Source organism: Chiloscyllium punctatum, chromosome 7 (assembly GCF_047496795.1).
Source record: "Chiloscyllium punctatum isolate Juve2018m chromosome 7, sChiPun1.3, whole genome shotgun sequence".
NCBI classification, from domain to species: domain Eukaryota; kingdom Metazoa; phylum Chordata; class Chondrichthyes; order Orectolobiformes; family Hemiscylliidae; genus Chiloscyllium; species Chiloscyllium punctatum.
The window spans coordinates 3,603,511-3,629,269 of record NC_092745.1 but is presented as its reverse complement, the minus strand read 5'-3'; the positions used below and the strand labels follow the sequence as shown (position 1 = coordinate 3,629,269).

General features: G+C 47.8%; 1 long non-coding RNA gene across 1 annotated transcript; it reads right to left on the bottom strand.

The window, feature by feature from the left end:
- Positions 1-10,614: 10,614 nt before the first annotated feature.
- Positions 10,615-24,585, bottom strand: LOC140479540 (uncharacterized). Its single transcript, XR_011961062.1, has 2 exons — positions 24,553-24,585; positions 10,615-11,456 (listed from the first exon to the last, which is right to left on the bottom strand). It is a non-coding gene; the product is annotated as an uncharacterized lncRNA (long non-coding RNA).
- Between the last annotated feature and the right edge of the window lie 1,174 nt (positions 24,586-25,759).

The window sequence follows — 25,759 nt, the reverse complement described above, 5'->3', positions numbered from 1 at the left end:
CACCTCAATGCATCTATCTGTTGCATGTCCCATTTGTTTATGGCCCTGATACTTGATTGTCAACTCTTTCCTGCTGTTTCCATTCAATGTAGACAGACAGGAGGCTGGAAGAACAGAGCAAGCCAGGCAGCGGAGTAGATTAGATTAGACTCCCAAAAGTATGGAAACAGGGCATTCAGCCCAACCAGTCCACACTGACCCCAAAGAGTAACCCACCCAGACCCATTTCCCCTCTGACTAATGCACCTAACACTATGGGAAATTTAGTATGGACAATTCACCTGACTGGCACATTTTTGAACTGTGGGCGGAAACCGGAGCACGCGGGGGAAACCCATGCAGACACGGGGAGAATGTGCAATCTCCACACAGACAGTCGTCTGAGGATGGAATCAAACCCGGATCCCTGGCACGCTGAGGCAGCAGTGCTAACCACTGAGCCACCATGCTGCGCCCTTCTCTACAGTGTGGAAACAGGCCCTTCAGCCCAACAAGTCCGCACAACCCCTCTGACGCATAACCCACACAAACCTATTTCTCTACCTGATATTTACCCCTGACTAACACACCTAAAACTATGGGCGAATTTAGCACAGCCAATTCACCTGGCCTGCACATTTTTGGATTATGTGAGGAACCCAGAGCACCTGGAGGAAACTCACGCAGACATGGGAGAATGTGCAAACTTCACACAGGCGACGGGAATTGAACCCAGGTCCCTGGTGCTGTGAGGCAGCCGTGATAACCACTGAGCCACCGTGCCACCCTAGTTGACGTTTCGGGTGTAATCCTTTTTCAGGAATGGAGATGGGTGTAGGGGGAGCTGAAGATAAAGGGGGTGGCAGGGATCGGATGATGAAGTGGTGATTGGTGGAGACAGGTGGAGGTTATGACCTGGTTTGTCAATGGGAGAAATGAATCTAGTAGGTGGCAGGAAGGAGTGGAATGTAGGGAGAGGGGTTGGGAAGGGAGACATGGGATGGGAAGGGTGGTTATATGAAATTGGAGAAGTCAATGTTGAGCCCTCCGGGCTGTCAGGCGCCCAGGTGGAAGATGGGGTGTTCTGTCTCCAATTTGCGGTTTGGTTCGTTGTGGCAATGGAGGAGGCCAAGGATCGTCATGTCAGAAAGGGAATGGGAAGGGGAATTAAAATGGGTGGTGACTGGGAGGTCTGGTCAGCCCCTGCAGGCCCAGCTAAGATGCTTGATGAACCATTCCTTAAGTTTACGTTTGGTCTTCCGGATGGAGAGAAGACCACATCAGGAGCTCCTAATGCAGTAAACTAGGTTGGAGGAGAGGCAGGTGAACCTCTGTCTCACCTGGAAGGACTGTTTGGGGTACTGGATGGAGGTGAGGTGTTGATGTACCAGCAGGCTTTACTTCTTTATGGGTTGCAGGGAAAGGTATCTCGGGATTCGGGAGGGTTGGTGGGAGAGTGAAACAAACCAAAAATTGTCAAACGGAATGGTCCTTGTGGAAGGCAGCCAGGGGTGGGGAGAGAAAGATGTACTTGGTGGTGTGGTCTAGTTGGAGTTAGCAGAAGTGTTTAAGGATGATGCGTTGGATACGGAGATTGATGGGGTGACAGGTGAGGACACTGGGGACTCTGTCTTTATTGTGTTTGGAGGTGGTGGTTTGAGACCAATGGAATGGGAAATGGCAATGGTGCAGTGGATGACAGAAGGAGGAAAAGCACGTTGTTCAAAATAGGTGGACGTCTGTGACAACTGGAATGTCTCCTCATCCGAGCAGATTGCGCAGAAGCAGAGGAATTGGGAGAATGGGATGAAGTTCTTGTAGGATACTCGGTGGGCGGAAGTGGAATCCAGGTAGTAATGGGAGTCTGTTGGTTTGTAGTAAATGCCTGTCTGAACACTGTCACCACAGATGGGAATGGAGAGGTCAAGAAAGGGAAGGAAGGTGTCCGAGATGGACCAAGTCAATTTGAGGGTGGGGTGAAAGTTGTGAGCGAAGTCGATGAACTGCTCCAGTTCAGCCTGGGTGCAGGTCACTCCATCATGCAGTCAATGTAATGGCAGAAGAGTTGGGGCACTGTGCCTGTGTAGGCACTAAAGAGGGACTGTTCGACATAGCTGATAAAGAGGCGGGCGGATGCCCATGGCCACTCCCTGGATTTGGAGGAAGGAAGAAGACTTAAAGGGAACGTTATTGATAGTGAGTACCAGTTCAGCGAGGCAGAGGAGGATATTGGTGGAGGTGGACTGGATGTGTTTGTTGGAGAGGAAGAGGTGGAAGGCCTGGAGGCCATCCTTATTGGGTATGGACATATATAAGGTCTGCACATCCATCGTGAAGATAAAGCACTCGGGGCCAGAAAACTGAAGTTTTCTGAAGAGATGGAGGGTGTGGTTGATGTAGCAGATGTAGGTGGGAAGTGCCTGAACCAAGGAGGAGAAGGTGGAGTCCAGGTAGGATGAGAGGAGGTCGGTGGGGCAGGAGCATGCTGGGATGATCGGTCAGCCGGGGTAGTAGGATTTGTGGATCTTGGGGAGCAGGTAGAACTGGGCATTGCGGGGATGGGGGACTATGAGATTAGAGGCAGTGGAGGGGAGATCCCTGGAGTTAATGAGGGCACTGACAGTGCGAGTGATTTTGGCCTGATGGGACGCGATGTGGTCATGGGCAAGGAGGAGGTAGGACGTGGTGTTGGAGAGTTGCTGATTGGCCACAGGCACATCGAGGTCCATTCTCCAGACTACCATCGCTCTGCCTTTGTCAGTGGGTTTGATGCTGAACCAGGGGTTGGTGCAGAGAGAGTGGAGCACTGCACTTTCAGCGGGGTTGTGGTTGGAGAGGGTGGGGGGTGGGGGGAGGGTGGAGAAATTGACGTGGCTGGTCAGCAATGAAGAGGTCTAGGTCTGTGTATACATCTGGAGGCGTGACCAAGGGGAGGAGGAAGGTTGGAGGTGGGAGTAAGGGTCCTCAGAGGGAGGTTGGGAGTTTTTGTTAAAGAAGACGACACGGAAGTCGAGGTGGTGGAAGAAGAGCTCCGCTTCGTGGCGGTTGCGGGTTTCGTTGAGGTGGGGTCGGGCAGGAATGACTGTGAGCCCTTTCCTGAGGATGGACATTTTGTCCTCAGTGAGTTCGAGTTCGGGGCGGGACAGTAAATATGGGGCAAGGCTCAGGCGTGAGGTTTTCGGGTGGGCCCAAGTTTGTTGAAGGTGGGGAGGAGGGTAGGTTGATGGCATGTGGTGTGGTATAGCACGGGGAATGGGTGTGGAAGAGAAAGGAGATTGGGGCGGAGATGGGTTGTGGAGTGAGGTGGGGTAGTGGGAAAGTGGGGATGAGGTGAAGAGGGAAAAGTGGAGGGATAGGGTGCACTGTTGGGGTGGATGGATGAGGAAGGAGACCGAGTGTGCTGGCTGGCTGCAGGTCGGCAGTTGGACTCAGAGTGACTCTGGAAACGTAGTCTGAGTCTTGGTTGCAAAGTGGGTGGGGCCAGAAGTGGAGGCAGAGGCTGGAGTGAAGTCAAGGCTAATCCAAGTGTTTTGACCCAGGTTCGATTCCAGCTTCAGGCAACTGTCTGTGTGGAGTGAGCATGTCCTACCCATGTCTGCATGGATTTCCTTTGGGTATTTTGTTTTCCTCCCACAATCTGAAGACATGCAGGTTATATGAATTGGCCTTTGCTAAATTGCCCACAGTGATCAGGGATTTGTAGATTAGATTACTTACAGTGTGAAAACATGCGCTTTGGCCCAACAAGTCCACGCATACCCGGAACCCACCCAGACCCATTCCCCTACATTTACCCATTCACCTAACACTACGGGCAATTTAGCCAGGCCAATTCATCTAACCTGTGCTTTGGATTGTGGGAGGAAACCAGAGCACCCGGAGGAAACCCACGCAGACTCGGGGAAAATTTGCAAACTCCACACAGAGAGTCTCCTGAGGCGGGAATTGAACCCCAGGTCTCTGGCGCTGTGAGGCAGCAGTGCTAACCACTGTGCCACCGTGCTGCCCACAATTGATTTGGGCCTGATGGGTTAGGTTAGGTTCATTAATCAGGGGAAAAGTAGAGTAATACGATAAAACGTCTAGGGTGGGTAACTCCTCGAAGGATCAGTGTGGACTTGTTGGGCCAAATGGCCTGTTTCGTCACTGTAGGGATTCTATGACATCCATTCCAGATTCCCGAGTGAAAAAGCCCTTTTTCAAATCTCGTTTGCGATGTCCAAATGAAATCTTTCAAACCATTCATTTTGTCTAGTGTCATTGAGCTCTTGTGTTCCTTGTTCAATAAATGTTTTATTCTTTTTGATAAAATATGAGTTCCCTGACAGGGACAGTTAACTTTTGTCCAATCAGGGAGCCCTAACTGACAGATAAACAGGGGAGTGTCAGAAGAACTGATAATCTGGTACCTGACTCTGACTGACAACCTGCCAACAAACCCCCTCCTTTTGTCACCCTCAATCTCCCCATGCTTACTCTTGATGCCCCTTTGATCCAGCATATGCTGCCTTTGGGAGGAGTTGACCTGCCCTCCATCACCCAGGAACTTGCCATCATCCCAGAGGAGCATAGTCCCACATGGTCATCACAGCTGGGGCAGGGGGAGAGAATTCTCGGGGTTTCAAGAATTCAACCTCCCTCCCTCACTCAGACAGCTCCCCTCCCTGGAAGGTAATATTGTTGCAGCTAGATTTGGGTTAATTAACCACTGAAATATGACTATAGGGAGCCAGCATTGGCTGGGCAGGCAGTCATGACTGCTCTGACTCTGGATTCAGAAAATCCACTTGTAATTGAGCAACGCATTGGGGAACACAGTGCCCACTGTCTCTGAAATCCCTCCCTTACTGAGAAAACACTCTTAATATTTACCTTTTTCAACTGCAATCTCAATTTCACTGCAAATTCTGTGTCCAATAATCCTGCCCTCCAGGTACCTAATGAAGGAGCAGCGCTCTGAAAGCTTCTACTTCCAAATAAACCCCGTTTGACTATAACCTGGTGTTGTGTGATTTTTACCTTTGGCCATCTGAATGAACTGCCATCTCAGACTGAATCAGCTGAACTGTTTTTCATTCATGATTTGAGAAGATTAAATCCTGATCTTCAATCCCCAGCACAAAGCCCGTTCCCAATCCATCGCTCGGAGACACATACCTCAGAGAGACAACTGCAGGCAGCACAGAGTCACACACTCGCACTGAGAGAGACACCTGCAGGCAGCACAGCACAGAGGAACACACTCACACTGAGAGAGACACCTGCAGGAAGCACAGAGTAACACACTCGCACTGATGAGACACCTACAGGCAGCACAGAGTAACACACTCGCACTGAGAGAGACACCTACAGGCAGCACAGAGTAACAAAAGCACACTGCGAGAGATACCTGCAGGCAGCACAGAGAAACACACGCACTCTGTGAGACAGGATTTGGAGATGCCTGTGTTGGACTGGGGTGCACAAAGTTAAAAATCACACAACACCAGGTTTTAGTTCAACAGGTTTAATTGGAAGCACACTAGCTTTCAGAGCAACGCTCCTTCATCAGGTGATAGTGGAGGGCTCGATCGTAATACTGAATTATGTTCGTAACACAGATCGTGACAAAATCTGTGTTACAATCGAACCCTCCACTATCACCATAGTGGTGCTCTGAAAGCTAGTGTGCTTCCAATTAAACCTGTTGGACTATAACCTGGTAAAAACAATGACTGCAGATGCTGAAAACCAAGTACTGGATTAGTGGTGCTGGAAGAGCACAGCAGTTCAGGCAGCCTCCAACGAGCAGCGAAATCGACGTTTCGGGCAAAAGCCCTTCATCAGGAATAAAGGCAGTGAGCCTGAAGCGTGGAGAGATAAGCTCGAGGTGGGTGGGGGTGGGGAGAGAGGAGCATGGAGTATAATGGGTGAGTGGGGGAGGAGATGAAGGTGATAGGTCAAGGAGGAGAGGGTGGAGTGGATAGGTGGAAAAGGAGCTAGGCAGGTTGGACAAGTCCGGACAAGTCAAGGAGACAGTTACTGAGCTGAAAGTTGAGAGCTAGGGTGAGGTGGGGGAAGGGGAAATGAGGAAACTGTTGAAGTCCACATTGATGCCCTGGGGTTGAAGTGTTCCGAGGCGGAAGATGAGGCGTTCTTCCTCCAGGCGTCTGGTGGTGGGGGAGCGGCAGTGAAGGAGGCCCAGGACCTCCATGTCATCGGCAAAGTGGGAGGGGGAGTTGAAATGTTGGGCCACGGGGCGGTTGGTTGATTGGTGCGGGTGTCTCGGAGATGTTCCCTAAAGCGCTCTGCTCGGAGGCGCCCAGTCTCCCCAATGTAGAGGAGATCACTTCGGGAGCAACGGATAAAATAAATGATATTGGTGGATCTGCAGGTGAAACTTTGATGGATGTGGAAAGCTCCTTTAGGGCCTTGGATAGAGGTGAGGGAGGAGGTGTGGGCACAGGTTTTTCAGTTCCTGTGGTGGCAGGAGAAAATGCCAGGATTGGAGGGTGGGTTGTTTGGGGGTGTGGACCTGACTAGGTAGTCACGGCAGGAACGGTCTTTGCGGAAGGCGGAAAGGGGTGGGGAGGGAAATATATCCCTGGTGGTGGGGTCTTTTTGGAGGTGGCGGAAATGTCGGTGGATGATTTGGTTGATGCGAAGGTTTGTAGGGTGGAAGGTGAGCACCAGGGGCATTCTGTCCTTGTTACGGTTGGAGGGGTGGGGTCTGAGGGCAGATGTGCAGGATGTGGACGAAATGCGTTGGAGGGCATCTTTAACCACGTGGGAAGGGAAATTGCGGTCTCTAAAGAAGGAGGCCATCTGGTGTGTTCTATGGTGGAACTGGTCCTCCTGGGAGCAGATACGGCGGAGGCGGAGAAATTGGGAATACGGGATGGCATTTTTGCAAGAGATAGGGTGGGAAGAGGTGTAATCCAGGTACCTATAGGAGTCGGTGGGTTTGTAAAAAATGTCAGTGTCAAGTCGGTCGTCACTAATGGAGATGGAGAGGTCCAGGAAGGGTTGTAAGGTGTCAGAGATAGTCCAGGTAAATTTAAGGTCAGGGTAGAATGTGTTGGTGAAGTTGATGAATTGCTCAACCTCCTCGTGGGAGCACGAGGTGGCAACAATGCAGTCATCAATGTACCGGAGGAAGAGGTGGGGAGTGGTGCCAGTGTAATTACGGAAGATCAACTGTTCTACATAGCCAACAAAGAGACAGGCATAGCTGGGGCCCATACGTTTGCCCATGGCTACGCCTTTGGTCTGGAGGAAGTGGGAGGATTCAAAGGAGAAATTGGTAAGGTTGAGGACCAGTTCGGCCAAACGAATGAGAGTGTCAGTGGAAGGGTACTGTTGGGGACGTCCGGAGAGGAAAAAACGGAGGGCTTGGAGGCTCTGGTCATGGCGAATGGAGGTGTAGAGTGATTGGATATCCATGGTGAAGATAAGGCGTTGGGGGCCAGGGAAACGGAAGTCTTGGAGAAGGTAGAGGGCGTGGGTGGTGTCTCGAACGTATGTGGGGAGTTCCTGGACTAGGGGGGATAGGACAGTGTCAAGGTAGGTAGAGAAGAGTTCAGTGGGGCAGGAGCATGCTGAGACAATGGGTCGGCTAGGGTGGTCAGGCTTGTGGATCTTGGGAAGGAGGTAGAACCGGGCAGTGCGGGGTTCCCGGACTATGAGGTTGGAAGCTGTGGGTGGGAGATCTCCTGAGCTGATGAGGTTCTGTATGGTCTGGGAGATGATGGTTTGGTGATGGGGGGTGAGGTCATGGTCGAGGGAACAGTAGGAAGAGGTGTCCTCGAGTTGGTGTTTGGCTTCAACGGAGTAGAGGTCAGTGCACCAGACTACCACTGCGCCCCCTTTATCTGCTGGCTTAATGGTGAGGTTGGGATTGGAGTAGAGGGATTGGAGGGCTGTGCGTTGTGAGGGTGAGAGTTTGGAGTGGGGGAGGGGGGACGACAGGTTGAGGCGGTTAATGTCCCGGCGGCAGTTGGAAATGAAGAGGTCGAGGGCAGGTAATAGGCCAGCGTGGGGTGTCCAGGTGGATGCAGTGTATTGGAGGTGGGCGAAGGGGTCCTTGGAAGGTGGGCGGGAGTCCTGACTGTGAAAGTAAGCTCGGAGGCGGAGGCGACGGAAGAATTGTTCGATGTCACGTCGTGTATTAAATTCATTGATGCGTGGACGGAGGGGGATGAAGGTGAGTCCTTTGCTGAGGACTGATCGTTCGTCCTCAGTGAGTGGGAGGTCTGGAGGGATGGTCAAAACTCGGCAGGGCCGGGAGCTGGGATCTGGTGTGGGTCTGGAGCTGGGAGTCGGGTAGGAGCCAGTACCTGGAGTGGGTGTGATGGTGGGGGGAATGGGGGTGGAGGCAGGAGCTGGGGTAATGTTGACCTCGGGGGTCTGGGGTGTGGGGATAGTGACAGGGGGGTCTGTGGGGGGCATGTCAGCAGAATGCAGGTAAGTAGCGCTGGTGGAGGCGGAAGTGGTGGTGATCATGGCAGTAGGGGTGGCGGAAGTCACTGAGCGTGTGGCATCAGCGATGATGTGAGGGCCGGAAGTGGCTGTGGGAGTGGCCATGATGTGGGCGGAAGTGACATCATCACTCAGCGTGGGGGTGGTAGCTGCGTCAGCCGTATGGCTAATGGCGTTTCCGAGGCCAGGGGAATCTTCTGGAATGTTTGAGGAGCGCTGGTTATGGAGGTGGGTGGATAAAAGTTTGTTGTACTTACAGTTTTTGATGTTTGAGATGTTGTGTGATTTTTAACAGAGCAACACACTTAAACTGAAAGAGACACCTCCAGGCAGCACTAAGCAACACATGCACTCTGTGAGACAGGCAGCACAGGAATAATGTGATCAAGGATAGTAAGCATGGTTTTGTGAAGGGCAGGTCGTGCCTCACAAACCTTATTGAATTCTTTGAGAAGGTGACCAAGGAAGTGGACGAGGGTAAAGCAGTAGATGTGGTGTACATGGATTTTAGCAAGGCGTTCGATAAGGTACCCCATGGCAAGCTAATGGAAAAACTACGGAGGTATGGCATTGAGGGTGCATTAGAGGTTTGGATTAGGAATTGGCTGGCTGGAAGGAGACAGAGGGTAGTAGTTGATGGTATAGGTTCATCTTGGAGCGCAGTTACTAGCGGTGTTCCACAAGGATCTGTTTTGGGACCATTGCTGTTTGTCATTTTTATAAATGACCTGGAGGAGGGGCTTGAAGGCTGCGTGAGCAAGTTTGCGGATGACACGAAAGTCGGTGGAGTTGTGGACAGTGAAGAAGGATGTGGTAGGTTACAGCGCGATATAGATAAGTTGCAGAGCTGGGCAGTAAGGTGGCAAATGGAATTCAATGTAGCTAAGTGTGAAGTCATTCACTTTGGTAGGAGTAACAAGAAGATGGATTACTGGGCTAATGGTAGACTACTTGGTAGTGTGGATGAGCAGAGGTATCTTGGTGTCCATGTACACAGATCTTTGAAAGTTGCCACCCAGGTAAATAGTGCTGTGAAGAAGGCATATGGCTTGTTGGGCTTTATTGGTAGAGGAATTGAGTTCCAGAGTGTTGAAGTCATGTTGCAGTTGTATAAGACTCTGGTGCAGCCTCATCTGGAGTATTGTGTGCAGTTTTGGTCGCCATACTATAGGAAGGATATGGAGGCATTGGAACGAGTGCAGAGGAGGTTTACCAGGATGTTGCCTGGCATGGTTGGAAGATCGTATGAGGAAAGGCTGAGGCACTTGGTGCTGTTCTCATTGGAGAAAAGAAGGTTTAGGGGAGATTTGATAGAGGTGTACAAGATGATTAGGGGTTTAGATAGGGTTGTCAGTGAGAATCTTTTTCCGCGTATGGAGTCAGCTGTTACTAGGGGACACAGCTTTAAATTAAGGGGTGGTCGGTATAAGACAGATGTTAGGGGTAGACTTTTTACTCAGCGGGTTGTGAGTTCATGGAATGCCCTGCCAGTAACAGTGGTGGACTCTCCCTCTTTATGGTCATTTAAGCGGGCATTGGACAAGCATATGGAGGTTATTGGGTTAGTGTAGGTTAGGTCGGCTTCGGTCGGTGCAACATCGAGGGCCGAAGGGCCTGTACTGCGCTGTATTTTTCGATGTTCTATGTTCTATGTTCACTGAGTAACACACTCACACTCCATGCTATGGATAGGTGTCTCGCCGAATGTGGGTGTATTACTGAATGCTGTCTGTGGGTGTCTCTCTGCATAACACACCCACACTCAGAGAGACATCGACAGGCAGTATGAGGTTAAACACTCACACTCAGAGAGACACACTCAGCCAACAATGTCTGTGATTGGCTGAAGATTGTTTCGGGGGCTATTCGACATACAGCGGAGATTGCACAGTTCGATCCCATCAGCTGGTCCTGGACCATCAGAGTGAAGAGGGAATACATCAGATTGTACTTATTGAGTCCTAACAATTTTCAGTTTCTGTTCTTTTTGAAATCGACATAAATTCCTGATTAAAGGGATCATTTGTAAATGACTGATGATTGAGAATTGAAATTGATTGAAAGGCCAAGTAACCAATTGTGACAATGACCTGCTGAAATACAGCCAATCAACTCAGAGTTGAGGGGGGAGGGGTGGAGGTGGAGGTCAGTTATTTCCAAAGTACGCAGAGACAGAAACTGAATCTTCACTTTTATTCCCTTTTCCACATTCACATTGACAGAAAGAAAAAACTGCAATTAACAGCCCAGACAGAGGAAACTGCTCAAATTCACAGCCACAATGGAGCTTGAGGAAAACACTTGGAGAGATTTTCTCAATAACATGAGAATCCTGTCCCTTTAATCAGTGATAAAACCTTAAATTGTAACTCGCAGCTGAGCAGGAAGGAGATATGGTTTACTGAAGCAGAGACTTCTGAGGTACACATTGGTTTGTACGGCTGACATCACAAGGCCATCCTGTCCCCACAAACACTCCCAGGACAAGGACAATATGAGGTCTGACACAGTGTAAAGCTCTCTTGCCGCTACCCCAATGATCTGCTTTAACATCTAAACATCAGAAGTGTCTCTGAGCCAGTCCCAAGAAGGAAGAGAGTTGAAATTCAGTGCTGACAATGACCTTTGTCCTGCCAGCTCAGCCCTGTTCTGTTTAAAGTTGTGTCTCCTCTGTGGACTGTCTCAAACACTCTACACACATTCTGATCTCCTGATGCTCTTGCTGAGGGGAGAGGGGAGTGTCACGTGGGTGAGGGCACAGGAGAAGCGAGCGTTGGACTCCCAGTCAGACCCAGAGAGGGTCAGCAGGCTGCTGACACTGTAGGTGCTGTCCGAAGCTCGCAGGTAGTTGCTGGTCTGAACCCCGTCCGAAATGACTGCACCGTCCTTCTTCCACTGCACCTCTAGCTCATCGGGATAGAAGTGATTGGCAAGGCACACCAGGGTGGCAGTGCCCTTGGCATCTATCTGCTCCGGGGAGGGGGGCAGCAGGGTCAGCTTTGGCTGAGAGTTCTCACGGCCTGAAAGACAAGAGAAACAATTTTAATTCCTGCCACTGGAAGGGAATTCAACCCTTCACTGTCCATGCAATCTTTTTGAACATTTGTCGTCAATACAGAATAAACCCAACAAACGACCAGGCATTGTTCAAATTGCTTCTTGGGATGTGAGTGTCACTGGCAGGGCCAGCATTTATGACCCATCCCTAACTGCTCCAGAGAAAGTGATGGTGAAGCAGCAGAGAGAGAATGGACAGTTTTGGACCATTGTTTATAAAATGAATGTGGGCAGCTGGAAGGGCTGTCAATGGGGGAGCATTTCAGTGACAGTGATCAGAACTCAGTGAGATTGAGAGGAGGGATGGAAATAGAGAACCATGGAGCAAGTGTTCAAGGTTTCATTTTACTCAACTGTGTGGTGTTTTGGGAAAAGTGGATCGGAACAAGCGGCATTGTGGGAAATCAGTGTCAAGACAATGGGAGCCCTCGAAGGATGAGACAGAGATTGTTCAGAATCTGTTCCCACAATGAGTAAGGGTGGGACTCCCAGATCTAGACCAAATGAACAAGAGGATTGGGTGTCATGTACTGACATGGATTGGGAACTGGTTGGCAGACAGGACAGAAAGAAGGAGTCTTTTTCTGAATGTCAGGTAATTACAACTTAGGATGCCACAGGAGTCAGTGCTTGGTACTCAGTTATTCATAAAGTATAATAATAGAATCATCGAGTCAGAGAGACCCAAAAGACCCATCAGCCCACTGTGTTCATACTGGTCAAAAAACAACAACCCAATAATTCTCATCCATTTTACCAGCAAAAGGGAATTTGATGCAGTATGTGTTCAATAAAGAATTAGATATATTTGTTTGGATTAAAGGGATCAAAGAATGTGGGGAGAAAGCAGGAAATGGGGACAGTGTTGCATGATCAGCCATGATCATATTGAATGGTGGAACATGCTTGACGGGCCGAATGGCGTAATGCTGCTCCAGGTTTGGATGTTTCTATCTCTTTTTCAGATAATGAAGGAATGTCTCTTGTCAATTTGAAGCTGCAACTCAAATGTTTGTGGAGGTGGAAGATGTGGCCATGGTGATTAATGCGGGTCAGTAAGGTGGTAAGGAGACACATGGGATAAACTGTTCTTCATTTTCCCTTGATGGAATGAGGCAATTGCTGGATTGGCAGCATTTATTGCCCATCCCAAATCTCCCAGAGGGCAGTTTAGAGTCAACCACATTGTTGTGGGTCTGGAGTCACATGGTAAGGATGGCAGTTTCCTTCCCTAAAGGACATCAGGGAATCAGATGGCTTTTTCCTGACAATCAATGATGGTTTCATGGTCGTCATTAGACTCTTAATTCCAGATTTTGTTTGATTGAATTTGAATGCCACCATCTGCTGGATTCTTACCCTGGTGCCCAGAACATTATCTGGATCTCTGGATTAACAGTTCAGCAATAACACCATTAGACCATCACCTCCCTTATCTCATTATTGGTTGACAGCAAAACCAAGGAGTTTGTTTATTCTGGAACTGTATAAAACGCCAGTTAGAGCACAGTGAGGGAAAAGTGTATGGTTCTGGTCACCACATTACAGGAAGGATGTGATCCCATTAGAGATGGGGTCGGGCGAGGAGTTTGTCTGGAATGGGGACTTTGAGCTTTGAGGAATGATTGGTTTGGCTGGAAGTGTTTTCTTTGGAACAGAGGTGGCTGAGGGGAGATTTGATTGTGGTGTGTAAAATGATGAGGGGCCTGGACAGAGTGGGTGGGAAGGACTGATTTCCACCAGCACAGAGGGCAACAACCATGGGGAGAGATTGAAATCAGTTGGGGGCAGGATTAGAGGGGAGTTGAGGGTATTTGTTTTCACCCAGAAGCTGGGATATGGGACTCACTGTCTGAAAGCGTGGGAGAGGCAGAAACACTCATCACATTGAGAAAACACTTGGATATTCACTTCAAACAGTGAAACCTCAGGAGTTATGGCGCAAGAGCTGGAAAGTGGGATGGAGCTCGATACCTCTTTAACAAACCTCCGATCACCCACAGATCAGGAGAGCCTTATCTGAGAACATTGGAGCAGAATCGGCTCCACACACTTCGGGAACGAGTCACATTGGGGTGTCTGTGTCGAAGGTCAGCGAGAAGGGGACATGAAAAGTCCTCGGGTTGTAGGATTAGGGAAAAGCCAAAGGCTTTCTATAGGTATGTCAGGAATAAAAGGATGACTAGGGTAGTTATCGGTCCAGTCAAGGATAGTAGTGGGAAGTTGTGTGTGGAGGCGGAGGAGATTGGTTAGACACTAAATCAATACTTTTCGTCAGTATTCACTCAGGAACAGGACACTGTTGCTGATGTGAAAATTGAGTCACAAGTGATTAGAATGGATGGCCTTGAGGTAGGTCGAGAAGAGGTCTGGGGAATACTGGAAAGGATGAAAATAGATAAGTCCCCTGGGCCTGATGGCATTTATCCTAGGATCCTCTGGGAAGCTAGGGAGGAGATAGCAGAGCCATTGGCCTTGACTTTTATGTCGTCGTTGTCTACAGGAATAGTGCCAGAAGACTGGAGGATAGCGAATGTGGTCACCTTGTTCAAGAAGGGGAGCAGGGATAGCCCGAGTAACTATAGGCCAGTGAGTCTCACTTCTGTTGTGGGCATAGTCTGAGAGAGAATTGTAAGGGATAGGATTTATGAACATCTAGATAGGAATAATGTGATCAAGGATAGTCAGCATGGTTTTGTGAAGTGCAGGTCGTGCCTCACAAACCTTAGTGAATTCTTTGAGAAGGTGACCAAGGAAGTGGACGAGGGTAAAGCAGTGGATGTGGTGTATATTGATTTTAGCAAGGCGTTCGATAAGGTACCCCATGGCAGGCTAATGGAAAAAGTACGGAGACATGGCATTGAGGGTGCATTAGAGGTTTGGATTAGGAATTGGCTGGCTGGAAGGAGACAGAGGGTAGTAGTTGATGGTATAGGTTCATCTTGGAGCGCAGTTACTAGCGGTGTTCCACAAGGATCTGTTTTGGGACCATTGCTGTTTGTCATTTTTATAAATGACCTGGAGGAGGGGCTTGAAGGCTGGGTGAGCAAGTTTGCGGATGACACGAAAGTCGGTGGAGTTGTGGACAGTGAAGAAGGATGTGGTAGGTTACAGCGCGATATAGATAAGTTGCAGAGCTGGGCAGTAAGGTGGCAAATGGAATTCAATGTAGCTAAGTGTGAAGTCATTCACTTTGGTAGGAGTAACAAGAAGATGGATTACTGGGCTAATGGTAGACTACTTGGTAGTGTGGATGAGCAGAGGGATCTTGGTGTCCATGAACACAGATCTTTGAAAGTTGCCACCCAGGTAAATAGTGCTGTGAAGAAGGCATATGGCATACTGGGCTTTATTGGTAGAGGAATTGAGTTCCAGAGTCTTGAGGTCATGTTGCAGTTGTATGAGACTCTGGTGCAGCCTCATCTGGAGTATTGTGTGCAGGTTTGGTCGCCATAATACAGGAAGGATGTGGAGGCATTGGAACGAGTGCAGAGGAGGTTTACCAGGATGTTGCCTGGCATGGTAGGAAGATCGTATGAGGAAAGGCTGAGGCACTTGGGGCTCTTCTCATTGGAGAAAATAAGGTTTAGGGGAGATTTGATAGAGGTTTACAAGATGATTAGGGGTTTAGATAGGGTTGACAGTGAGAACCTTTTTCCGCATATGGAGTCTGCTATTACTAGGGGACACAGCTTTAAATTAAGGGGTGTTAGGTATAGGACAGATGTTAGGGGTAGACCTTTTACCCAGCGGGTTGTGAGTTCCTGGAATGCCCTGCCAGTAGCAGTGGTGGACTCTCCCTCTTAATGGTCATTTAAGCGGGCATTGGACAAGCATATGGAGATTATTGGGCTAGTGTAGGTTAGGTCGGCTTCGGTCGGCGCAACATCGAGGGCCGAAGAGCCTGTACTGCGCTGTATTTTTCTATTTTCTCTATTCTGTGTTCTATGTTCTAGATTACATTTCAAACCTTACTGCACACTGCTGGGCTGAGGTCAAGGGTGAGACTGCAAAGAGTCTCAGTGTCCTTTGGGTCACTGCTCCTCATGACCCCATGCCCCTGGAAGGTGAGAGTGCACAGACAATGGGTGAATGTCCTGATCAGGAGCCTTCAATCTAAAAGAAAGACTTGCATTTGTGTCGCACCTGTCCCCAACTCAAGATGTCCAAATGGATCTTTCCAGCAGACTGTGCACAGCTAGATCCCAAACACAGTGTGATAAATAGCAGAGAAATAGATTTTCAGTGATTTTGATTGGGGGATATATATTGATCAGGGACACCAGGGGGAACTGCCTGCTCATCATCCAACAGTGCCATGGAATGGCATCTTTTACAACTGAAGACTCCCAGTTCATCCAAAAAAAAAGAATAGTTCACTGAAAGTGAAGTTGCAGGTCGGAGCGGGGAGGAGGGGGGTGCGGGACTTGGCGGGGAGTGACAAAGTCATTTGGTTTGCTTTCCTTTATTGGTCAGTGCATTGAGTATTGGAGTTGGGAGCTGTTGCCGCTGTACAGGACGTTGGTTAGGGCACTTTTGGAATACTGTGTGCAATTCTGGTCTCCCTGCTGTAGGGAAAATGTTGTGAATCTTAAAATGGTTTGGAAAAGATTTACAAGGATGCTGCCAAGGTTGGAGGGTTTGAGCTCTTGGGAGAGGCTGAATATGCTGAGGCTGTTTTCCCTGGATCATTGCAGGTTGATGGGTGACCGTATAGAGGTTTATAAAATCATGAGGGGCATCGATAGGGTGAATAGAGAATATTTTTACTCCAGAGTGGGGGAGTCCAGAACTGGAGGGCATAAGCTGAAGGTGACAGGGGAAAGATTTAAAAGGGACCTAAGGGGCAACGTTTTCATTCAGAGGGTGTTAAATGTGTGGAATGAGCTGCCAGAAGAAGTGGTGAAGGCTGGTACAATTACAACATTTAAAAGGTATGCATATGTAAATAGGAAGAGTTTAGAGGGATATGGGCATCAATCCAGCCCTTAACATTTCAGGGTCTTCCAAATACATTTACAGACAGTTTTGTTTGAAAAGCAGTCACAGTTGCAATGTCAGGAACGTGGCAGCCAGTTTCTACACAGTAAGATCCAACGAGAAGCAATGATATCAAAAAGCATTAATGATGTTGGATTAATGATAAATATTGGCCTGATTAGATTCCCTACAGTGTGGAAATAGTATTTCAGCCTGACAAGTCCACATCAACCCTCCGAACAGCAGCCCAATGAGAAACCTTCCGTACATTTACTCCTGACTATTTCACCGAACACTATAGGCAAATGAGAACGGCCAATTCACCTGACCTGCACATCTTTGGACAGTGGGAGTAAACCAGAGCAGTTAGGGGAAACCCACACAGACACAGGGAGAATGTGCAAACACCACACAGACAGTTTCCCAAGGCAGGAATTAAACCCGGGTCCTTGGTGCTATGAGGTAGCAGTGCTACCCACTGAGCCACCATGCCTGAAGTCAACACAACGATAAAGTAAGTTGGTTCACTTGGATGGAAAATGAGAAAACAGAAAGTGAAGGAGAAGGTACGATTGCTGGTTAGTGATGGGATTGATTGTTACCAGAAAATAAAAGATAGGGACGGATTTTTTCAATATCAAAGGAACTGAAGAAGTGCAGGGAAAATCAATAACAGAACAAACTTAAAGGGTTTGTATCTAAATGCAAGAATCATTCCGAATAAGGTAGATAAAGTAATGCCATAAATTAAGGTAAATTGAGTGTACAAGGAATTTAAACTAATTAAAGTGGAGGAGGGCTCAGGCGAGGTTATTCAAGTTTCTAGAAGACGTACGAGGACAGAGTGTACAGAAAGGAACAAGAGTCGAACATCAAACACAGCAGATAAGAGGACAATGATGGGAAGGAGGGCAGTCAATGCAGGGCTGAGGGTGTTGTACTTAAATACACACAGTATACACAATGAGCTGGTAGTGCAGATTGAAACTGGCAGGTACAATGTTGTGAGTATCACAGAGACATGGCTGTAAGGGGATCCCTGCTGGGAACTAAATATCCAAGGATACATGTCCTATCAAAAGGACAGGCAGATGGTCAGGGGGGAAGAGTTGCCTTGTTAGTGTGAAATAAAATTCAATCAATAGCAAGAAGTGGTAGAGAGTCAGAAGGTGTAGAATCTGTGTGGGTAGAGTTGAGGAACCGCAATAAAGAATCTGATGCAGGTTATGTTCAGGTCTCCAAGCAGTAATCAGGGTGTGGGGAATAAAATCAATCAGTATACAGAAAAGGCATAAAGTAAATGTCAGGGTAGACCTCAATGGATGGGTGGACTGGGTAGTGCGTCTAAAGAAAAGGATTTCAAGGAATATCGACGAGATGGTTTTTGGAGCAGCTTGTGGTTGAGTCACTACAGAACAGGCAGGTCTGGATTCAGTGATGTGTAATGAGGCAAACCTGATTAGTGAGTTCAAGGTGAAAGTATCCCTGTGGATAAATGACCATAATATGATTGAATTCTCCCTGTCGCTTGAGAGGGAGAAACTACAATCAGATGGAACAGTATTTCAATTGAGTAAAGGGAACTACAAAGACATGAGGAAGGAGCTGGCCAGAGTTGATTGGAAGGGGAGCCGAACAGGTAAGATGGTGGGGCAGCAAACAGCAGAGTTTCTTGGAGTAATTCAGGAAGTAGAGTAGGAATTCATCCCAAAAAAGAAAAAAAAACATACTCAGGGGAGGACAAGGCAACCACGGCTGATGAGAGAGGTCTAGGACAGCATAAAAGCAAAAGAAAATGCATCCCATGTGGTGGAGAATAGTAAAGTCAGAGAATTAGGAAGTCTTTAAAAACCTATAGAGGATAACTAAAAAAGCATTACAGGTGGAGAAGGTGAAATGTTGGAGTATGCTCGCCAGTAATACAAAAGAAGATTGCAAGAATTTTAGCAGATATATAAAAAGACATTGGATCACTGGAAAATGAGGTTGGAGAAAGAATAGTAGGAAATGATGGAATAGCCGAGGAATTGAATCAGTACTTTGCATCAGTCTGCACCATGAAAAACACCAGCCGCGTTCCAGTACTTCAAGACTGTCAGGGGGCAGAGGGGAGTGTAGTGTCCATTACTAAGGAGGAGATGCTGAGGAAGCTGAAAGGTCTGAATATGGATAACTCACCCAGATTGGATGAACTACACCCGTGTGTTCTGAAGGAGATCACTGAGGAGAGTGTGGAGGCATTGGTGATGATCTTTAAGGAATCAATGGAGTCAGGGTGTGGAGGTGGAGATTTGGTGGGGGTAAGGGATAAAAAAATGGCTCACATACCAACCCTGCTTAAGAAGGGAGGGAGGTCGAAGATGGTACATTATAGGCCAATTAGCCTGGATTCAGTTGTTGGTAAGATTTTAGAATTCAATTTAGGGATGAAATTGCAGAGGACTTGGAAGTGCAATGGTAAAATAGGGCTGAGTCAACACGGTTTCATCAAGGGGAGGACATGCCTGGCAAATCTATTAGAATTCTTTGAGGAGGCAATGAGCCAATCAGACAAAGGAGAGTCCGAGGAAGTAATGTATTTGGATTTCCAGAAGGTATTTGACGTAAAATAAGCACCCATAGTTTTAGGGGCAATGTACTGGCATGGACTGAGGACTGGGGCTGGCAGGTTGTTATAAAGCAGAGAGTGAGGAAAGATGGCAGCTGGTGACGAGTAGAGTTCTGCAGGTGTCAATATTGGGACCATAACTATTCACGTTATTCATGAACAATCTGGATGAAGCAAGTGAAGACATTGTTGCTAAGTTTGCAGACGACATGAGATAGGTGGAGGGACAGGTAGTGTTGAGGAAGTGGGAAGGCTGCAAAAGGTCCTGGAGAGGCTCTGAGAGTGGGCAAAGAAATGGCAGATAGAATACAAGAAGGAATGCAAAAACTGTTTGCTCAATAAGGAAAGCCTTTGGAAATCTAAAGCAGAAACCTCATTCAGGTTTCTCTTCAGGTGAACTCGCAGGTCCAGTTTGTGCTTGGGAAGGCAAATGAAAAGATAGCATTCATTTGAATATGGCCAGAATACAAGAGCAGAGATGTACTGCTGAGGCTGTGTAAGGTTCTGGTCAAACTGCATTTGGAATATTGTGAGCATTTTTGGGATCCGTATTTTAAGAAACAATGTGCTGGCATTGGTGGGGTTTACAAGAATGATCCTGGGGATGAAGGGCTTGTCATATGAGGCGTGTGAAAGGACTCTGGGTCCGTAATCAATGGAGTTTAGAAGGATGAGGAGGGATCTTATTGAAATTTACTGAATTCTGATAGTCCTGGAGAGAGTGGATGGGGAGAAGATGTTTCCAAAAACAGGAGTGACTCGGTAACCAAGGCACAGCCGCAGAATGAAGGCCGACTCTTTCGAGCTGAGATGAGGAAGAATATCTTCAGCCAGAGGGTGGGGAATCTGTGGAACCCATTGCTGCAGAGGACAGTGGAGGCCAAGTCACTGAGTTTATTTAAGACAGAGATAGATAGGTTCGTGATTGTTAAGGGGATGGAAAGTTCCTGTGGAGCAGGCAGTAGAATGGGGGTGAGAAGCATATCTGCCAAGATCAAATGGCAGAGCAGATTCAATGGGCTAAATGGCTGATTTCTGCTCCTATTTCTTAAAGTCTTCTGGAGAGTTTCCCCAAACCCCTGGAACATTGAACCCACTGGACTGTGAGCCCTGCTGCATCTGTTTACTATCAGAACATTGCCAAGAGATGACCAATGAGTGGAGAGAGTGTGCATTTAGGTGGGAACTTCAGAATGCTTCACAGCTCCTGGAATACCATGAGAGCAGGAGGTGTGTTCAGTGACAGCAGTTGGAGATCCGGGTTTCGGAGCTTGAGCAGCAGCTGGTGTCAGTGCGGAGAGTCCGTGAGGCTGAGAGCTCCGTGGAGAGCACATTTCCAGATGTGGTCACTCTGCAGCTTCAGAGTATGCAGGGAGAGAGGGAATGGGGGAGCAGCAGACAGTCCAAAACGACTAGGCAGCTAATACCGGAATCCCCGATTGTATCCCACTCTCCAACCAGGATTCAGTTCCAAATCCTGATGAGAATGATGGTTCATCTGGGGAGTGCAGCCAGAGCCAAGTGCCGAGCAACACAGTGGGGTGCTCAGCTGTCAAGGAGGGCACAAGGAAGACTGGAAGAGTGATACTGAGAGGATATTCGAGAGTGAGGACAATCGATAGGTGTTTCTGCAGCTGCAGATGGGAATCCAGGATGGTGTGTTGTCTCCCTGGTGCCAGGGTCAAGGATGTCACTGAGCGGCTGCAGAACACCCTGAGGGGAGAGGGGGAACAGGCAGCAGTCGTAGACCACATTGGTCCCAGTGGTGGATGGAGAAAAAGGAACATGGTCCTGCAGTCAGATGTTCGGGAGCTCTGGAGGGAATAAGCAGCAGGAACTCAAAAGTCGGAATATCCGGATTACTCCCAGTGCCGCACGCAGGTGAGAATAGAATCAGGAGGTGAACACAGGTGACTGTGAGGCTGGAAAGAGGATCCCTGAGGGAGTGCATTAGATTCTTGTGAGGTGGTTTACTAGTGCTGTTAGAGAGGGTTTAAACTAACTTGGCAGAGCTGTGGGAGCCAGGAGGGAATGTCAGAAAGGAACACAAAGGAACACAGAATCCTCAGTGCAGTCAACAAGTCACCTCCCAGTGGGAAGGATGTGGAGGAATACAAATGCATGAATTTACAGAGACCTGCAAGTATGATAGAGTTGTTATAAATGGGCGGGAGGTCTTTAGTTTCTGAATGTAGACTGGGATAGTAGCAGTGTACTGGGCAGGGAGAGCCCAGAGTTGGGAGAGTGTGTTCAGGTGAATTTTCAGGTGGCATCGGTGGCTCAGTGGTGGCTCAGGAGGGGCAGCACGGTGGCTCAGTGATTAGTACTGCAGTCTCACAGTGCTAGGGTCACAGGTTCGATTCCAGCCTTGGATGACTCTCTGTGTGGAGTTTGCACTTTCTGCCTGTGTCTGCATGGGTTTCCTTCCGGTGTTCTGGTTTCCTCCCATGGTCCAAAGATGTGCAGGTCAGGTGAATTAGCCATGTTAAATTGCCCATAGTGTTAGATGCATTACTAATAGGGAATTGGGTCTGGGTGGGTTACTCTTCGGAGGATCGGTGTGGACTTGTTGGGCCGAAGGGCCTGTTTCCACACTGTAGAGACTCTAATCTAATTATTGGCAGCGAAGAAGGTTGTCTAAGAATACAATGGAATCTTGACCAACTGGGCCAGTGGGCTGAGGAATGGCAGATGGAGTTTAATTCAGATAAATGTGAGTGCTGTATTTTGGTAAGACACAAGAGATGGGTGAGATCCCAAACAAATATTTCAGGTCAGTATTTGTTGTGGAGAAAGCTAGGGAATTTGGAAAAATAGTGATGTCTTGAAAAGAGATCACACACAAAAGAGGAGATGCTCAAGATCTGAAAACACATAAAGGTAGTAGATAAACCCTAGGACCTGATCATGTGTATCCCAGAACATTGTGGGAAACTAGGGAAGAGACTGCTGGGCCCCTTGCTGAGAAATGTGTATCACCGACAACCATGGGTAAGGTGCTGGAGAACCAGAGAGGTTGGCTAATGTTATGCCATTATTTAAGAAAGACTGTAAGGAAAAGCCAGGGGAACTATAGACCAGTGAGCCTGATGTCAGTGCTGGGTAAGATGTTGGAGTGGATTCTGTGGGATAGGATTTACATTCTTTGGATAATCGATGTAGTTTTATGCATAGGAAATCATGTCTCCTGAATTTGATTGAGGAGGTGACAACGAAGATTGATGAAGACAGAACAGTAGACATAGTCTATATGGACTTTAGCAAAGTGTTTGACAAGGTGCCACATGATAGACTGGTTAGTAAGGTTAGACCACATGGGATCCAGGGGGAGTGAGCCATTGGGATACAAAATATTAGATCGAAGAGAGGAGAAAGAGAGTGGTGGTAAAAGGTTGCTTTTCAGACTGGAGATCTGTGAATAGCTGTGTGCCACTAACTTTGGTGCTGGGTTCACTACTTTTATCATTTAAAGAAATGATTTGGATGTGAATATAGGAGTTACAGTAAGTTTGTAGATTACATCAAAATTGGTGAGATCGTGGATAGTAAAGAAATTCATCTCAGGGTACAGCAGGACCTTCATCAGATGGGGCAATGGGCAGAGGTGTGCCAAATGGAGTTCAGTTTAGATAACTGTGGGATGTTGCATTTTGGAAAGGCAACCCAGGGCAGAACTTATACAGTGGTAGGGCCCTGTGGAGTGTTGCTGAACAAAGAGACCTCGGAGTGAAGATGCAAATGCATTATGACTTGAAAGTGGGGTCACAGGTAGACAGGGTGATGAAGAAGTTGTTGGGTACACTTGCCTTTATTGGTCATTGCTTTGACTATAGGAGTTTGGACATCATGTTGCACCTATACAGGAGATTAGTGAGGTCACTTTGGGAATAATGTGAACAATCCTGATCACCTCGCAATAGTAAGGATGCTGTTAAACTTAAAAAGCTGCAGAAAATACTTACAAGAACATGGCCAGGAATTCGAGGGTTTGAGCTATAGGGAAAGGCTGAAGAAACTGGGCCTATTTTTCCTGCAGCATCTAAGGCTTCAGGGTGACTTTATAGATGTTTATACAATCATGAGGGGCATGGACAGGGTTACATCCAAGGCCTTTTCCTTGGGAAAGGGATTCCAAAAAAAATGGCATAGGTTTACGGTGAGAGGCAAAATATTTAAAAGGGACCTGAGGGGTATCTTGTCACACAGAGGGTGGTGTGTGTCTGGATCGAGCTGCCAGAGAAAGTCTTGGAGGCAGATACTATTACAGCATTTAAAACGCATTGAGATGGGTACATGAATAGGAAGGGTTTTGAGGGATGTAAGCCAAATGCTGGTTAATAGGATGAGGTCAGTTTAGGATATCTGGTTATCATGGACAAGTTGAACTGAAAGGTCTGTTGACTCCATGACTATGAGAGGCTGAAAAAGTTGAGACTTTTTATGCTGACTCATAAGAGGCTGAGAAGTGAACTTATAGATGTTTATAAAATCATGAGGGCCATAGAAAATGTGAATAACTCAGGAAGGAGGTGAGGTTTTATAGGAATGGCAAAAAATATTCCTGAAGATCATTCCAGGGATGAGAAACATCAGTTATACAGATTGATTGGGGAATTTGGAACTGTCTTCTTAGGAGAAGGCTGAGAGGAAATTTGTTTGAGGAATTAAAACCAGGAGGGGCCTGGACAGAGTAAATAGGGGGAAAATGTTTCCAATTGAGAAAGGATTGAGACCGAGAGACGACAGATTGGAAGTAATTATTGAAAGTAACAAAAGTGAGATGGGGAACAACATATTCAGCCAGTGAGTGGTTAAGGTGTGGAATGCACTGCCTGAGAGTGTGGTGGAGGCAGCTTCAATTGAAACATTCCAAAGGGAATGAGACTGTTATTTGAAAAGGAACAATGTGCAGGGTGACAGAAGGCAGGAGAATGACACTCAGTGAATTGCTCATTCAGAGAATCAGTACAGACAGGATGGGCAGAATGGCCTCCTTGTGCACAGTAACAATTCTGTGATTGTGTGATTGAGCAGAGTTAAAGCTGGGGGAGGTTGGAGCTCGGTGTCCCACTGTGCTGCTGCTGCTGCTGCTGCTGCTGAGGTCAGTGAGATCAGAGACTGGGACAGGGAGCCAGAGCTCACATCAAACTCTGCCCGTGTCTGTCACACTGAGACTGACAGGAGGCTACTCACTGATTTCACTCCATGCTGCAGGAATGGGACCACAGGCTGCAAATGGACAGAGCTCCTCCACACGGTGAGTAAAACTGACTGACTTATATCTTGCTGCTCAAAGGGGGCAATGGGACTAAAGAAATACAGCTGGACACCCTGTTAGACACAGTGCTCCTCAATCAACCATTTCATTCACTGTAGCTCCCCTCTAACACCTTCAACAATTCAGCAACTGTATTTTAGAAGGTGTATTTCAGTATTGACAGGGTAATAATGGAGGATAGAGGTTTACTTACTCAGTCTGAGCTTGGTTCCTTTACCGAACGTGGACCACAGTGAGAGTTCCCAGTGCAGAGGCTTTACAAAAACCTCTACTCTCTGCTTCCCCCCCCGTCACTCTCAACCTCTCCCTGTCTCCCAGTCTCTCGTTCACTCTCAGCTTCTTTCTGAACCTCTCTGTCTCTCCCTCATTCATGTGTCTTTCTGTCTCTGTCTCTCTCTGTGTCCAGCTGGGCTTGGGAGCTTTGTGAAATGTTTTTCCAATATTAAATCTTGAAGCTGATCTTCACGCGTGGCCATGGAGTGTAAGAGGGAAACTTGAGGCCTTCAAGTGAGTGGTGGACAGCACAGGGACTGGAGTGTGTCGTGGACAGTGACAATCCCAGCATGGGGTAATTTGTTCATTTTCATTTGTATCTATTTGTGGACGTGTCAGTTCAGACTGTGTGTCCATTATTATACATTTTATATAACTGATTCATGTGTCAGGGCACGAGGTGGTGCTGTGTGTCTTGAGGTTTTTGTATGGCTTTGTATCACTGTGTTGAGTGTCGCTGCTATAGTCGTTGTACTGACAATAATAGTCAGCGACATCCTCATTCTGAACATTATTGATTGTCAGGGTGTAACTGGTCCCTGATCCACTGCCGGTGAATCGGTCGGAGACTCCTGTGTATCGAGATGTTGCATAGTAGATCAGGAGAGAGGGTTTCTGACCTTCTCGCTGCTGGTACCAGCTGAGGAAGCTGCTTATGTCTTGACTGGCCGTACAGGTGATGGTTGCGGTCTGGCCCAGTCCCACTGACAGCACTGGGGGAGACTGGGTCAGGGTGATGTCCCCACTGATACCTGAGGGGTCAGAGAGAAACACAGTAAAGTCAGAACTGTCACAGAAAGAACCTGTCAAATGAGAGATTGTTGGAGACACTGAGCATTCCTCTGGTTTGAACATTTTCCCTTCAATCACAAGTCAGTGGAACTGGAGTGAAATGGAGAGCAGCTAAAGATTCAAGGACAAGGAGAGAGTTTTGTACCTGCGACACAGAATGCCAGGGGCCAAATAATCTGGATGTGTGAAATCATGGTGTGTGCTCCTGTCCCTGGGCCTGGTTCCTGATAAACTCTCCCTTCACTGGGATCTGCTTTATAAAGCTGTAGCCTGTGAGAGTCTGACTGGGTGTTCCCCAGTATGTAAATGGCATCAGGCAGAGAGAGACACGTCAG